The sequence below is a fragment of the Arachis duranensis genome, chromosome 2 (assembly GCF_000817695.3).
Source record: "Arachis duranensis cultivar V14167 chromosome 2, aradu.V14167.gnm2.J7QH, whole genome shotgun sequence".
NCBI classification, from domain to species: domain Eukaryota; kingdom Viridiplantae; phylum Streptophyta; class Magnoliopsida; order Fabales; family Fabaceae; genus Arachis; species Arachis duranensis.
In genome coordinates, this window is record NC_029773.3 from 77,279,570 (window position 1) to 77,292,500 (window position 12,931).

At 34.0% G+C, this 12,931-nt stretch overlaps 1 non-coding gene across 1 annotated transcript; it reads right to left on the minus strand.

Annotated features, from left to right (window-relative positions):
- Positions 1-12,594: 12,594 nt before the first annotated feature.
- Positions 12,595-12,698, minus strand: LOC127745164 (small nucleolar RNA R71). Its single transcript, XR_008006360.1, has one exon. It is a non-coding gene; the product is annotated as a small nucleolar RNA R71 (small nucleolar RNA).
- Positions 12,699-12,931: the final 233 nt, after the last annotated feature.

Genomic DNA, 12,931 nt, shown 5'->3' on the forward strand with positions numbered 1-12,931 from the left:
TCTCTCTCTCTCTCTCTCTCTCTCTCTCTCTCTCTCTCCCTGATTTTGTAATTCAACACTTGAGCCTCATTTTGTTATTTTTTTTCTGTGCAAATCTTGAACATTAGTTGGTTTCAGAAATGGCCCAATGAAAACGACTAGGTCTCTTTTTAGTTTTGAAGAATGGAAAAGGATGACAAGCTGGAGATGGCAATGGCGAACCAAGATAGTACTCCAATAGCACCGAATAAAGAAGTATTTTTTATTTAGTTCATGCATTTTTTAGGGGGAGAGTTGAGCCTTTTGAATTTAGAAATTGAGGAGTGCTAGAGAGCCAACAACTTTTGTGATTTGTAGCCATCAAATAGCCATCAATGATGATTTTAATGGTCTGAGATTAGTGTGAGATTTCATCCAATGGCTTACTTTTCTTTGCTGGTTACATGCTGGCCAGAATTTAATAAAGTTGCTGGCCCCTTAGACTTTTCTTAGAAATTTTATTATTCTATTTTTTATTAGGGTTCAATGTTTACTTTTTTATTATTGCAATTTGCTTATGATTTTGTATCCTTCTTTGTTAGAGTTTATTGATTTTACATTTTGCTTCATTGTGATTCTGCATTTTGTATTTTAGGCATAAAAATAAACAAAATAATGAATGTAGTGTAGGAATGAGGACTAATTCCACTATTTTGTAGAAAGCATTGGAGAATATTCCATAATGAGAACTAAACTCAAAGGAAGTTGGGTCTCTTGCTCTTTCTATTTCTTTTGAACTTCTGATTGTTTGCATTTAATTTGTGTTGATTTAGAGCTTGTTTGACTGATTTGTGTTGTTCAATTCCGTCTTTTCTTTTCTTTTCCTTTTTGGGTATAGTTTTCATTATTTTGTTACTCCTTTTGTTATGTGGATGTGTTCTGCAACTAAACATTTTTATTACTTTTTGAAGTTTAATATACAATTGACTCCAATTTCATATAAAACCAAGTTTGTTGTGTGTGTTGTTCCTTCTTAAAGAAATATACTTTTTAGGCTTTGTTAGCTTAGTTTTTAAGCTATGTCTATTATGTATTTTTCTTTTTTTTTTAATTTAGAATATTATGAAAATCAGTAATACTCAGAATGGGAGTAGCATGATGTGTTTTTCAAGGATAGAGGGTTTGGTAATAACAACATACATGAAATTTCTTGTAGAAAGCATTGTGGAAGTATTCCATAACGAGAACTGAACACAAGGGAGGGTGAGTCTCTTGCTCTTTCTAGTTTAGTTTGAACATCTGAACTTGTTTGACTGATTTTTGCTATTCAATCCTATTGTCTGTAAGGATCCCAAGATTTTTAATCTCAATTACGAATACCTTTTGTAATGTCTATCAACAGTTTAATAACCATATATGGATTTGTTACAAAACTATGAAAAAGTGTAAATTTAGTGAAAGTATAAATACTAATAGAGTAATTAATATTTATTTATCGAGGCTGATGCAACAAAAGAGAAAAATAAAAGCATGATTGGTACTTAGCTCATAGCAGAGTTCTAAGCTGCAATCACATTCGCAGTTGAGAGAATGCCTAATAACAGCAAAAGTGCGCGGTAAGAAGAGAAAACTCTTCCCACTAAAAGAACTCGAAGATTGGTGCTTTAAATGCAAGGATGGTGGAAAAGTCATGTATGCAATCGTAGGTTTGTATTTTTTTGTTTTTGGAGGGAGTTAAAATAATTTAGTTGCTTATATTCTTTTTCTTTTTTAATTCTTCAATTGTAATAAGCTCCACCAGTTATGGTATGGTATGGGTTGACTTTGTAAGATCCCGGACTTTTAAAAATTAAAAATATGAGTTTTTGAGATTTTGGAAAATGTTTTATGAAAACAAGAAAAAATATTCAGAACATAGATTCGAGCACTATCTTAAAAGTTTTGGCCCAAGATAGGGCCAAAAGCATAGTTATTAGAATTGGACCGTACCGACCGGTTCGACCGAAAAATAGTGATCTGACTGGTTCAGTTGGTGATTTGGACTGAACTTGCAGTTGATTCGGTCAATGGTGGTCAAACACGTTGAAAATCGGCGGGTTCGTACTTGAAACTTCTATTGACCCGTGCGGGTCCGCAATGCACCCGTGTGCCACCGAACTACCGAAGGAGCTCTGCATGTCTAAGATTCGAACATGGGACATTATGAATGCAACGCCCTCTCACTTACCACTCTACCAATAAGTTTCTCATTACTATATGTAACAAAAGATAATTATATAGTAAACCTTGAAAGAATTTTATTTTTACTTTTATCTTTCTAAACATGGATTCACATGGATACCAAATTTGATATATTGATTGTGTTATATTTTTCTCTCTCTTTTGTTCATTTAAATTGATAAAGTATTTTGTACTAGTGACTAATTCTATATTGATTGTGTTATATTTTGATACTTGATACTTGATACCTGATACTTGATTATTATTAATATATTTGTAAAAACATGTATTTTAAGTTTTAACTTTTAATTTTAATTTTATTTTTATAATTTTATATTTCTATTTTATTATGACCGGGTCAACTAGGTGAATTAGTGACTTACTGGTTGACCCTGACCAGGTTAATTACCAGTTCAATTCTGATAACTATAGCCAAAAAACCAAAAATCACAAATTGGGTCCATATTGGGCCCAAGGCCCAAAAGCCAAGACTTATAAATTAGGAGAATTTTAACCTTGAGTTCTAGCAGGGTTTTGGCCCATGAACACATGGTACAAGGTAAGAAAACTCTTTTCCTTCGATTATTCCAATTTTGAGTGAAAATTCTAGCATAAATGTTTGGATAATTGGTGTAATTAGATGATATGGAGTGTCTTGGGTGCTTAGTTTGTTTTATTGCATTTTTTATGCTTGGGTTAATTGTGGTGCACTTAGTGGAGGCTCGGTACCATTGGTTGAGGCGTAGCTTCGATCGGAGAGGAAATTCAAGGGTTGGAAACTGCCATCAACAAGGCAGGGTTTTTCTTGAAATCATTTTTATTACCGAGAACCGTTATAAATCGATATCAATATGAAAATTATATTTTTTGATGATTATGTGAGTCTCATGAATTGGTATGTTTGATTGTTGTGGTGATTAATTAATTGAGTGGTAGCTTGAATTATGAAATGGATATATGTATGTGTGCATAATTGCAATGATGTAGTTTAATTGCCTATTATGATTATTGATATGAAAGTTTGAGCCTAAGGTCATGATAGGGTGAAGTATCCCCTATTTGGTAAGTCATGGTAAATGGTGTATTTCTCATGAGTGATTTGTTGTGGAATAATGAGAATTGGTGGTATGAATTGATTGTCGGATTGGCTATTGGTGGGATAATGTTGGAAAAAGAATGATTATATTGTAATTGGGTTGATTAGATAGTTGATAGGTTGCATTTGGTAGTTTGGGATTTTGAATGGCTAGGGAATGAATATGAAGTGGTAATTGTGGAAAGTTGATGTTTAAAAATGGCTATGGAATGTTTTGAAACTGAATTGAATTGAGTTTTGGTAAGAATTGGCAAATGGGTGAATTTGGTAAAAAAAATATTTTGACAAACTTTGATAGGCCATAACTTGGCGCTCGGAGTTCAGAATTTGATAAAATTTATCTTGAATTACAACTAGTGAAAATATATTTAAAATGGTTTAGGAGTGAAGAAAAATGGATTTTTTTAGGAAAAGTTATTGATATTTGAAAAAGGGGATGAAAAATTAAATTATGCAAAGTTGCAAAATTTTTGGCAAAACTAAATGCTATGCGTACACATGAATGTGAAAAAGAATTGAAATCGTGCGTACGCATGATGTGCAACCCGAATTGAAATCGTGCGTACGCACAACTGTGCTGATTTTTCGAAAATAATATTTTTGAACTGTTTAACCTATCCAACCAATTTGTAAACCCCTGTAGCCCCATATAAACTCTAAAAATCTGTTTTAAGACTTTATAAACTCTGTGATTTGATTTTATTAAATTTGAATTAAATTTTCTATTCGAGAATTGCGAAAAGGAATATTGAGAATGTTGTGGGGATGGTGGTTTCGTCCTACCAGTGGTGAGTTATCACGCTCACGTGTTAAAGGAATTGGCAAATTGATAATGAATTGGGATCAAAGAGTGTAATAAATTATGAAATTGATTAAAGACATTAATGTTGATTGATTGTGGTTTGAATGATCAATTTGGCAAGGTTGGAGGTTTGTCCAGCTTGCGAGGCAAGGTCGTGGGTTCGTCTCACTTGCGAGGCAAGATCGTAGGTTCATCCCGCTTGCGTATTTAGTGCGCTGTAGGAACGATGGTCTCATCCCACCTACACTCTCTCTGGTTGTGAGGTGTGGTAGGACACTCTCCTTGCGAGATATATATAGGGTATTCACCTTCGAGGTGTACATGGCACTCATCCTACGAGGTGTGACAGTGCATTCTCCCTATGAGGTGTGATAGGGCACTCTCTATGCGAGATATGTACAGGGTATTCACCCCACGCGGTGTACAGGGCACTCTCCCTGTGAGATCGACTTGTGATAACTTCAGATATACTTTTTCTCTTGAGGATGCGCAACAGAGAGACAATGTCCGAGTTAGCTACCAAATGTGTCAGATTCTGACACTGTAACCAACAAGTAAGCTCATGGCTAGTAGAACAGGCATACATCATACTACATCTTTTTTCCATTGTATGGGTGTGCTTTATTGTCTTTGGTTTGCCTATGTAAATATTTCTCTTTAACTACTTATTGCCATATTTGTTGTAATTGCTCTTGATTGTATCTGAACTTCGTTACTTGTGATTGTGACTGCATGGTTTGAATTGTGGTGGTTGAGTGTTGATTGTTTTGTTTGGCTGGAGGCCTTGATTTGATTTTGTTAGACCGGAGGCCGTGACTGTTGGGCTGGAGGCCGTGATTGGGTAAGTTATATGTCTCAGTAAGTTTTGGTAAAATATGATATGTATTTTGACTTGCGATAGTGTGATTGATGATTTTGGCTTTGAATGGATAGTCACATGAATTTCAAAGGGAGATTTTAGTTTGGTGAATTGATGAATAAAGGTTGGACGAATTTAAGAATGAAATAAATTATGTTAGAGAAAATGGATTCATAAGACGAGCAATGATCACCGCTGTTAAATGAATTTTGATTATTATTTGTATATCCTTCTATAACAATTCTTAAACTCCTATGGTGAGACTGTGTGGTTAGGTTCTCACCCCCTACAGCCTTATCTTTTTTCAGGAAACAGATGAGGAAACCAATGAAGATTCTACTGAGTTTGTGATATGCTTTTCTTTGATGTATTACCTTAGCTATTGTCTTTCCTTACCATTATTATTATATATTTGTAAAGAAGGATATGAGTTGTGATTTGATGGTTTTGTATATACATATATACTTGTAGTAGTTATTCTTGTGAATGTAAAGTGTGATGAGATGTATTTGACTGTATGTATGTATTTGTATGTATGTATGTACGTATAAAATAAAAAGTATTTCAGATTTTTCAAATAAAAGTTGATGCAATTTTGAGTTAAGGCTCCTATTTTATTATTAAGTATATAGAAGTTGTTGTAATACCCTTGAATAACGCAACCGGAAGCGTGACATTTTGATAATAAGGATGTTATATTATGGTATCAGAGCAGTCTTTTCTATAGAGCCTGATGAATAGACTGACTATGCTTCAATCGCATACTCTGAACATCTGTCATGTAGTAAGTCTTGTCTGGATGATACGAGTTAGAGCTTTATGCACATGATTGTCTACTGATTTAACTCTGTTAGTCTACTGTGTACATTTCATAGTATTCAGTTTGGCCAACCTAATGCTATTGATCTGTGTATATAGGAATACTAATAGATTATCATAGACGAAATAAAAGTAATAGGTTATGCAAATCATGTGACTTTGAAAGAGTTAGGCATTCTTTTTCGATTGGTTTGAGTTGAAGAATGTGCTTGGATTGTACCACATGATCTTATGAACCTTTTATTCCTCTATTTCTTGTCTTGGGATTTCTGGCTTCACTATCTTTTCTTGAAATGCGACTAGTTCTTTTGCTTCCTGTCTTATATATGCTTTCCTTTATGGATCTTAATTGGCATTGTTAGAGAACTCTATATTTCTCTTGTAACGACACAATTTTTAGTATGACATGCTCATACCAAAATATCGAGTATTACCAACTTGAAACTACATAGGCACTATTATTAATAATATCAAGCCTGTAATCGGTTTCATTCTTGAAGGTAAACTTGTCCAAGTTCAAGGGGACACTTGTGGCAACCGAGGTGGACAACTGGTTTTAGAGAATAGAGAAATCGTTGAGGGTGCAACAGGTACCCGAATTAAAATTCGTTGAGTTCGCAACATATATGTTGGAAGGAGAGGCTGAGCACTGGTGGCATGGAGTGCAGAGGTTGTGGCGGCAAGACACGAGGGAGATTCTTTGGGAAGATTTCAAGGAGGAGTTTTAAGAAATACTTTTCAAAGTTTGTTCGCGAAGCTAAGGAGATGGAGTTGATGTAACTGAGTCGTTACATCTCTTATTCAGCTTAAACTTGTTTTGGCCTAAGACACCATCTTTTCAATTATTTCTATTGAAGTTCTTTATATTTTGTTAATTTTCGAGGACGAAAATTTTTGTAAGTGGGGTAGGATGTAAGACTCCAGACTTTTGAAAATTAAAAATATGAGTTTTTGAGATTTTGAAAAATGTTTTATAAATAACAAGAAAAAATATTTGGAATATAGAAGAAAAAATATTTGGAATATAGACTAGAGCACTATCTTAAAGGTTTTGGTGTAAGATAGGGCCAAAAGACCAAAAATATAAATCGGGCCCACGTTGGGCCCAAGGCCCAAAACCCAAGGCTTATAAGTCTTTCACTCATCATATTTCAGCACATTACCCATTTTTGACAGAGAGAGAAGCTGAAAAAGAGAAGAGAGAAGTGAGAGCAAATGCCCTAAATGTTACTATTCACACTCACACAAAATTCCGCATAACTTTCAATCCATAACTCCGATTGATGACCTGTTTATGGCTACGTGTTTGCCTCGACTCCCTTTTTGTTTTTATCTAAACATTGTGGTAAGAAAATTCAAAATCCTTGCCTCATTTTCTATTTCTTCACTGAAAATGCATTTTGGTTAGTTTGGTGTTGAGATTTTGTAATTTTGATGTTTAAGAAAAGCTTAACCTAGAGTTTTAGCGGGGTTTTGACCTATGAAGACATGGTACAAGATAAGAAAACTCTTTCTCTTTGATTATCCCTATTTTGAGTGAAAACCCTAGCGTAAATGTTTGGATAATTGATGCAATTAGATGATATGGAGTGGCTTAGGTGTTTGATTTATTTTGGTGCGTCTTGGATGCTTGGGTTGATTGTGGAGCACTTAGTGGAGGCTCGGTGCTGCTGGTTGAGGCGTGATTTCAATTGGAGAGGAAATTCAAGGGTTGGGAACCGCCGTCAACAAAGTAGAAGTTTTTCTTAAAACCGTTTTTATTACTGAGAACTGTTATAAATCGATAACGATATGAAAATTATATTTTTGTGATTATGTGAGTCTCGTAAATTAGTATGTTTGATTTTTGTGGTGATTAATTAATTGGGTGGTAGCTTGAATTATGAAATAGATATATGTATGTGCATGTGTGCATAATTGTAATGATGAGGTTTAATCGCCTATTATTATTGATGTAAAAGTTTGGGCCTAAGACTGTGACAGGGTAAGGTATTTCCTATTTGGTAAGTCATGGTAAGTGGTGTATTTGTCATGAGTGATATGTTGTGGAATAATGAGAATTGGTGGTATGAATTGATTGTCGGATTGGCTATTGGTGGGATAATGTTGGAAAAAGAATGATTATATGTAATTGGGTTAATTAGGTATTGGATGAGTTGAATTTGGTTGTTTGGATTTTTGAATGGCTAGGGAATGAATCTAAAGTGGTAATTATGGAATCTTGATGTTTAGAAAACGGTTATGAAATGGTTTGAAACTGAATTGAATTGAGTTTTGGTAAGAATTGGCAATTGGGTGAATTTGGTAAAAATAAGATTTTGACCAACTTCAACAGGCCATAACTTAGTGCTTGAAGTTAAAAATTCAATAAAATTTGTTTTGAATTAAATCTAGTGGAAAGATCTTTAAAATGATTTAAAAATTAAGGAAAACAAAATTTTGTAGCAAAAGTTATTGATATTTGAAAATGGAGGTGAAAAACTGAATTATGCAGAGTTGCATAATTTTTGGCACAACTTAATCTTGAGCATACGCATAGGTCATGCGTACACATGAATGTGAAGCAGAATTAAAATCACGTGTACACACGAGGCATGCGTATGTATGATGTGCAACCTGAATTGAAATCGTGCGTACGCACGAGTGTGCCAATTTTTCAAAAATGTTGTTTTTGAATTGTTTAACCTATCCAACCAATTTGTAAAGCCCAATAGCCCATATGAACTCTGACAAACTGTTTTAAGACTTTATATATACTGGTGATGAGCGGATAATTTATACGCTTTTTGGCATTATTTTAGATAGTTTTTAATAAGATATAGTTACTTTTAGGGATGTTTTCATTAGTTTTTATGCTAAATTCATATTTTTAGACTTTACTATGAGTTTGTGTGTTTTTCTGTGATTTCAGGTATTTTCTGGCTGAAATTGAGGGACCTGAGTAAAACTCTAATAAAAGGCTGACAAAGGACTGCTGATACTATTGGATTCTGACCTCCTTGTACTCAAAATGGATTTTCTGGAGCTACAGAACTCTAAATGGCGCGCTCTTAATGGCGTTAGAAATTAGACATCTAGAGCTTTCCAGCAATATATAATAGTCCATACTTTATTCTTGATTAGATGACATAAACTGGCGCTCAACGCCAGTTCCATGTTGCATTCTGGAGTCAAACGCCAGAAATACGTCATGAACTAGAGTTGAATGCCAAAAACACGTTACAACTTGGCGTTCAACTCCAAAAGAAGCCTATGCACGTGTAAAGCTCAAGTTCAGCCCAAGCACACACCAAGTGGGCCCCGGAAGTGGATTTCTGCATCAATTACTTACTTCTGTAAACCCTAGTAGCTAGTCTAGTATAAATAAGATATTTTACTATTGTATTCAGTGTCTTTTGACCACGTTACATCTTTGGTCTCAGTTTTATTCCATTATTCATCTTAGGAGACTATTGATCACGTTATGGGGGCTGGCCATTCGGCCATGCCTAAACCTTCATCACTTATGTATTTTCAACGGTGGAGTTTCTACACACCATAGATTAAGGGTGTGGTGCTCTGCTGTACCTCAAGTTTTAATGCAATTACTACTATTTTCTATTCAATTCAGTTTATTCCTGTTCTAAGATATTCATTGCACTTCAACATGATGAATGTGATGATCTGTGACACTCATCATCATTCTCACCTATGAACGCGTGACTGACAACCACTTCCGTTCTACCTTAGACCGGGCGCATATCTCTTGGATTTCTTAATCAGAGTCTTCGTGGTATAAGCTAGAATTGATGGCGGCATTCATGAGAATCTGGAAAGTCTAAACCTTGTCTGTGGTATTCCGAGTAGGATTCAGGGATTGAATGACTGTGACGAGCTTCAAACTCGCGATTGTTGTGGGTGATGACAAATGCAAAAGAATCAAGGGATTATATTCCAACATGATTGAGAACCGACAGATGATTAGCCGTGCCGTGACAGAGCATTTGGACCTTTTTCACTGAGAGGATGGGATGTAGCCATTGACAATGATGATGCCTAACATACAGCTTGCCATGGAAAGGAGTAAGAAGGATTGGATGAAAGCAGTAGGAAAGCAGAGATTCAGAAGGAGCACAGCATCTTCATACGCCTATCTGAAATTCCCATCGATAATCTACATAAGTATTGCTATCTTTATTTTCTGTTTATTTATTATTATTATTCAAAAACTCTATCACCATTTATTATCCGCCTGACTGAGATTTACAAGATGACCATAGCTTGCTTCATACCAACAATCTCTGTGGGATCGACCCTTACTCACGTAAGGTTTATTACTTGGACGACCCAGTACACTTGCTGGTTAGTTGAGCAAAGTTGTGAAATTATGTTTAGACCATGGTATTGAGCACCAAGTTTTTGGGGCCATTACCTGGGAATCAACCAAGTATGAATCACAATTTCGTCAACCAAGTTTTTGGCACCGTTGCCGGGGATTGTTCGAGTTTGGACAACTAACGGTTCATCTTGTTTCTCAGATTAGATAATTTTCTTTTTATTTTCTTTTCAAATTGTTTTCAAAAAAAAATATTCTTCAAAATTTCTCACTTGTTTTCGAAAATTTTTCAAAATTTTTAAGAATGAATTCTAGAGTTTCATGGTAACATGTTGAAGCTTGGCTGGCTGTAAAGCCATTTCCAAATCCTTTTGGATTGAGGCTTCCACTTGTCAACATAAAGGGTATGTATATGGAGTTGGATGAAGTATCAGCCGTTGCATGCCTGATTTTATATCCTAAAGCTGCCTGGCTATTAAGCCATGTCCAACCCTTGGATTGGAGCTTTAGGCTAACATTGAAAGATTCCTGAAATTCTTATTAAAAATTTTGAATTTCTTATTTTCTTTTTCTTATATGTTTTTCAAAAAAATAAAAGAAAATACAAAAAATAATAAAATCATAAAATCAAAAATATTTTTGTGTTTCTTGTTTGAGTCTTGTGTCATGTTTTAAGTTTGGTATCAATTGCATATTCATATTGTTCTTGCATTTTTCGAAAAATTCATGCATTCATAGTGTTCTTCATGATCTTCAAGTTGTTCTTGGTAAGTCTACTTGTTTGATCTTGATAATTTCTTGTTTTGTGTTCTTTGTTGTTTTTCATATGCATTTATGCATTCATAGTGTCTAAGCATTGCAAATTTCTAAGTTTGGTATCTTGCATGTTTTCTTTGCATCAAAATTTTTTTTTAAAATATGTTCTTGATGTTCATCATGATCTTCAAAGCGTTCTTGGTGTTCATCTTGACATTCATAGTGTTCTTGCATGCATCATGTGTTTTGATCCAAAATTTCCATATTTTGGGTCATATTTGTGTTTTTCTCTCTCATCATAGAAAAATTCAAACTTCAAAAAAATATCTTTTCCTTTTTTTCTCATAATTTCGAAAATTTGAGTTGACTTAATCAAAAATTTTTAAAATTAGTTGTTTCTTATAAGTCAAGTCAAATTTTCAAATTTAAAAATCTTATCTTTTTCAAAACTTTTTCAAAAATCAAATCTTTTTCATTTTTCTTTTGTGATTTTCGAAAATTTCAAAAATTATTTTCAAAATCTTTTCTTAATTTTATTTCAAAATTTTCAAAACTTAACTAACAAGTAATGTGATTGATTTAAAATTTGAAGTTTGTTACTTTATTGTTAAGAAAGGTTTAATCTTTAAATTCTAGAATCATATCTTTTAGTTTCTTGTTAGTCAAGTAATTAATTTTAATTTTAAAAATTAAATCTTTTCCAACCATATCTTTTTAATCATATCTTTTTATCGTATCTTTTTCAAAATTTTATCTTTTTCAAAAATTTGATTTTAAAATATCTTTTCTAACTTCTTATCTTCTTATCTTTTCAAATTTGATTTTCAAATCTTTTTCAACTAACTAATTGACTTTTTGTTTGTTTCTTATCTTTTTCAAAATCACCTAACTACTTTTCCCTCTCTAATTTTTCGAAAATTTCTCCTTCCCTTTTAAAATTCTTTTAATTAACTAATTGTTTTAAATTTTAATTTTAATTTTATTTCTTATCTTAATTTTCGAAAATCATTAACTCCTTTTCAAAATTATTTTCAAAAACTTCTGTCTCTCATCTTATTCTATTTATTTATTCATTTACTAACACTTCTCTTCATCTTAAATCTCTGCCCCTATCCTCACCCTTGTGTTTGGTTTCTCCTTTCTTTATTCTCTTCTTCTTCTACTAACATAAAGGAATCTCTATATTGTGACATAGAGGATTCCTCTTCTTTTTTTGTTCTCTTCTCTTTCATATGAGCAGGAACAAGGAAAAAGGCATTCTTATTGAAGCTGATCCAGAACCTGAAAGGACTCTGAAGAGAAAACTAAGAGAAGCCAAAATACAATAATCCAGAGATAACCTTGCTGAAATTTTTGAACAAGAAAAGGAGATGGCAGTCGAACCCAACAACAATAATGCAAGAAGGATGCTTGGTGATTATACTGCACCTGCGTCCAAGTTTGATGGAAGAAGCATCTCAATTCCTGCCATAAGAGCAAACAATTTTGAGCTGAAACCTCATATAGTTGCTCTGATGCAACAAAACTGCAAGTTTCATGGACTTCCATCAGAAGATCCCTACCAGTTTTTAACTGAGTTCTTGTAGATCTGTGAGACTGTTAAGACTAATGGAGTAGATCCTGAAGTCTACAGGCTCATGCTTTTCCCTTTTGCTGTAAGAGACAGAGCTAGAGCATGGTTGGACTCTCAACCTAAAGATAGCCTGGACTACTGGGATAAGCTGGTCACGGCCTTCTTGGCTAAGTTCTTTCCTCCTCAAAAGCTGAGCAAGCTTAGAGTGGATGTTCAGACCTTCAAACAAAAAGATGGTGAATCCCTCTATGAAGCTTGGGAAAGATACAAGCAGATGACCAAAAGATGTCCTTCTGACATATTTTTAGAATGGACCATGATAGATATATTCTATTATGGTCTATCTGAGTTCTCTAAGATGTCACTGGACCATTCTACAGGTGGATCCATTCACCTAAAGAAAACGCCTGTAGAGGCTCAAGAACTTATTGACATGGTTGCAAATAACCAGTTCATGTACACTTCTGAGAGAAATTCCGTGAATAATGGGATGCCCCAAAGGAAGGGAGTTCTTGAAATTGATGCTCTAAATG